This window comes from Prunus dulcis, chromosome 4, assembly GCF_902201215.1.
Source record: "Prunus dulcis chromosome 4, ALMONDv2, whole genome shotgun sequence".
Lineage (NCBI taxonomy): Eukaryota > Viridiplantae > Streptophyta > Magnoliopsida > Rosales > Rosaceae > Prunus > Prunus dulcis.
The window spans coordinates 11,707,500-11,711,856 of record NC_047653.1 but is presented as its reverse complement, the minus strand read 5'-3'; positions in this window follow the sequence as shown (position 1 = coordinate 11,711,856).

The window sequence follows — 4,357 nt, the reverse complement described above, 5'->3', positions numbered from 1 at the left end:
TCTCTCCTCTCCCCCGTCAGTTTCTCTCTCCTCTCCTCTCTTTCCTCCCGCGCGCGATCTCCCCCGACCTCCGCTTGCTTTCGACATTGTCCTGGCCGCCACACTTGGAGCCGATCTCCGTCGTTGGTACCAAACGAACCACCACTCGACCGCCGTCATTTCCTGACCCGTCGCCGCCGTTGCCGTGGCCGGAGCTCGCCGGAATCTGCCATTGTTTGCCGATTTCCAGTTCAAACTTCCAGCTCGTTTTTCTCCTTCAATTCTCCACCAAATCGATCGAGTAAGGTATGGTTTCTCAGCTATTTTTCGTGTTCTAGCTGATGGATGTATGGGTTTCGATCGATTTTGGCTCTAGAACGTTCGATTTTCGACTTAAAAATCGGCCGAAACTTCGGCCGTCGTGATCGGCCGTTTTCGGTTACTTTTTGGGGTATGACCAAGAACAAAAGTGACTCCAAATGGGATGTTTTACCTAGGATAAGAGTTTGGAGTCTAGGTTTCGAGATTTTTCGGCAACCCAAAATCGCTTTGGACACCCAAATCTGCCCGCGCATGTGGCGGCCCGTGGGCGAGGGTGGTGAAGTAATTCTGTGTATTTTTGTGATCCTCGTGTCCTCACGAGCGCATAGGATTTCGCGGATCTCGATTCGGAGTCTGTTTGAGCCCCGAACAGATTTTCATATCGCGCGATCCTTGGGTGCAGTGTCGTCCAATCGTTGGATCGCACTGAATTTTGGATATGTCGGTCTACATGATTTCAGGATCGTGTAGGATTCGACGGATTGCGAATCGGAGTCCCGGATACTCCGAAATCGCGAACCCTGGGGCTAGGGTTTGGACTTTAAGCGATAACGCGATTTTGGCCAATCCGACCGTTCGTTTCGGACCAAACTCGCGGAACATGGTTCCCTCTCTATGAGGAACCTTCAGAAAAGCCCAGATTGGCCATCGGAGATCGTGGACCCCACGGGTTCCGGATCGGTTGATCTGGCAGCTTATCGTTTAATTAAGCGTCGGGTCTTCCAAAACTGATCTAAGTGTCTGAAAGGCTAATGTGGGCATATGAGTAACTTTAAATTGAGCATACGTATTTCTAGGAGCCGGGGGCAGGGTGTTTAATTTAATTCTTTTATTCAGCAAGATTATTAATTTATCATTATGGATAATCAGGCACCAGAAGTCCAGTCGACCCACATGAGGGACCTTCGAAGGGTCCAGCTAGCTCGGACCAACTGTGAGTGAACTTTCTTTCATGAATGATTTTATATAAATGAGTTATATAAATGATTTATATAAATAAGATTTCATAAGTGATTTTATATTGATTTTATATAAATAAGTTTTTATAAATAAGTTTATCTGAATAAATTTCAGTATCTGATCTTGAATAAGTGTTATTACATGTTTTCCGAGCATGAAAGGTAGCGTAAAACATCCTTATTTTTATATTACTCAGTTGAGCAGTAAATTTGAGACTTGCGATACAGAAATGGCAGTTTACTTCAGATTTATCAGATTACAGAGACTTATCAGGTTTTTTTTTCTAAAATAGTTGTTTAGAACCACCATGTACCCGCCTTTTTATTTGGTGATTACCCTCAGACGGACCGATGTCTACGGACATCCAGTCTGTTTACAGTTCAGTCAGTGCACTTGACTTTGCCTCACGAGTTTCGGGGACGCTCGGACCGTGAGTGCCAGGATTTGCGGCTTGGCAGACTTGGTGTCCCGAGACCTGCCAGGATTGCGGCTCGGCTGACTCTGTGTCCCCGAGACCTGCCAGGATTGCGGATCAGGCTGACTACGGTCCCCTGTATCTGCCAGAGCGGCTCGAGTCGACTTGGTGTCATCGAGACCTGCCGGCGGATCAGGCTGATCATAGTCCCCTGATTTCGCCAGTTTGCGGCTCGGGTAGACTGCGTGACGCCCGAGACCTGCCAGGGGAATTGACGGATATGACAGGGGTACAAATAGGTGGTAGTTTCAAAGGATTTTGAGCTTTCTTTTATCCACTTATGACTTTCAGTTATTTTATACCAGTTTCTTTGATATTCGCGCATTTATATCTTTATATGTTCAGTTATACGAGTATATTCATCATATGTTTTTACATGCTTATTTAAATACCTTGTATTGAAATATAGACAAACTATCGATTTATATCCTTACTTATTTTTAAATGGGGGTTACTATGGTTATAAATTGTTTTCAAGAACATTATTTTTGTCCACTCACATTTTCAACCTGTTTTTCGCCCCCAGGCCGTAGAAGTGCGCATGATCCACCACCGGGCCATTCATAGCTTCCGCGCCACCAAAAGAGGTAGAGTTTTGTAGAAAAGCCCTTGAAACCCTGTAAATTTTAGAAAATGCTCTGATATCTAGTTTGAGTGGAAAACTGGAGCTGGTGAATACTTGGTTATTCAATTCTGGCAGTTGGTGTAGATTTATTTGATTGTTTGACAGGTGAAAAAATTTGGGTTTGGTCAAAATACAGGGGAGACTCTGCCGAATTTTCGGCAGAAGTCTAAAGAAAGTTTTCCTAGTAACTGTAGCAGGAGGGGTAAAATGGTCATTTGTGCCCGACAGCTGCCAGATGTCGGACACACACATGACTTGGTTCGAATTCCAAAGTGAAATTGGGATCGGGTCCTGTCATATATATATATATAAACAAAGTTCACAAAATAATCTAAAATAATTCATTACTATTTATTAATTAATTTATGAAATTAGTAAAATATTTAAATACTAATTATTCACCAACGAAATAAAAATAATTACCAATTAAAGTAATTAAAAAAAAGCTAAGATATTACTTAATTACATAAAAGAAAATCATTTTGGGCTATACTTTTAAAATATTAAAATCTATTTAACGAGTATATCCACTTTAAATATATACAAATATTTTAACAGTATACCCACGCGGCTATACATGTTAAATATTAACATATTTTCAAAGTACAGCGACGCGGCCATAATCGTTAAATATTAATATATTTTAAAAGTGCAGCCGCGGCCCGTATGGGTATACACTTTAAATATTAATATCATTTTGTTATCATCACGAATTAGATTATCTTATGAGAGACAGAGTTGAAAAAGAAAGTCAATAACAAATCACTTAGTTCAAATTCAACCTCACGATTTTCAAAATCCGAAGCATGTTTTTCAATGTTCGACTGACCAAATGCATTTGGTAAACATGAACTTGCTGGATCAAGATACATCAATTGCTTCTGCATATAGATCCAGACCCTCCATGCCAACACATTTGAGTTATAAACTTACCAACTTATTCTTAATGCATTTTCATGATATTTTTGCTAGTTTCGATCCATTTGCCCGAGATAGTTGCTAATTTAGAATACATAATGTTTTGATAGAGGCCATATTTTGGGTTTTAACTTTCGAGTTTTGGTCGGACTTAGGGTACTAACACTCAAGAGTTGAAGCCTAAATTTAACTGATATATCTAGTATCATTATCGCAAAAGTAAATAATGAGGATGAGATATCTTACCATATGCAATAACCAAGAGTCCAGCCAAAAAAGCCATTTGTTTTATACAAACTTGTCCATGTATTTTTTTAGTTAGCAATTAGATAGCAAGGCAGGAATGTATAATATTGGTAATGGCGTTTGTTTTTTGTTGCACTCAAGTACTTGTTTTGAATCCCACATAGTATATATTCATATAGGTGAAGCAATTAGCTAAAGAGGGTAACAAATTTGATACAGTGAAAAATGCCTATTTTTCTTTGGTAAGCAAGTAAAAATTGCAATTATTATTATTTTTTTTGGGTAAGAAAGCAAAAAATGCATTACACTTCCCAAATTATTTACGTACTTGTCTCACTTGGAATGGATTGATATATATTTTTGTTCGTGGGGTTTGTCACCCATAATTGGGCCGAGCTTAAGCCCACATAGAAGTCACAAACGGGAGAGGCCCAAAGTCTTTGCCTATAACTTTCACTTTTTCACAAAGGCCCTAATGCCTATTGTTACATGTGTAATCAGCCGATTGATTCTTGTTTCAAATTGTCTTATGAGCTTGAATGGAAGATCAAAACGAATTACTAAGATAAATTTCAAGTAATTCCGATTATTGTTTGTATTAAAAATAAATAAATTAATGCAAAGCGTTTGTAGCTCAAGTGGTTAAGAGCATTTACTGTTGCACCTTAGGTTCGATCTCCCCATCCCAGATATCGCTTGTATCATAAAAGATAAATTAGTAAGAGAAATATAGCAGCCATATTTGTATTAATTCTTCATCATCCCTATAAACTATAGTTTCCAATTTTATTGAGCAAACTGGGCAACAACACAATGTCATGTGTGCCTGTGCC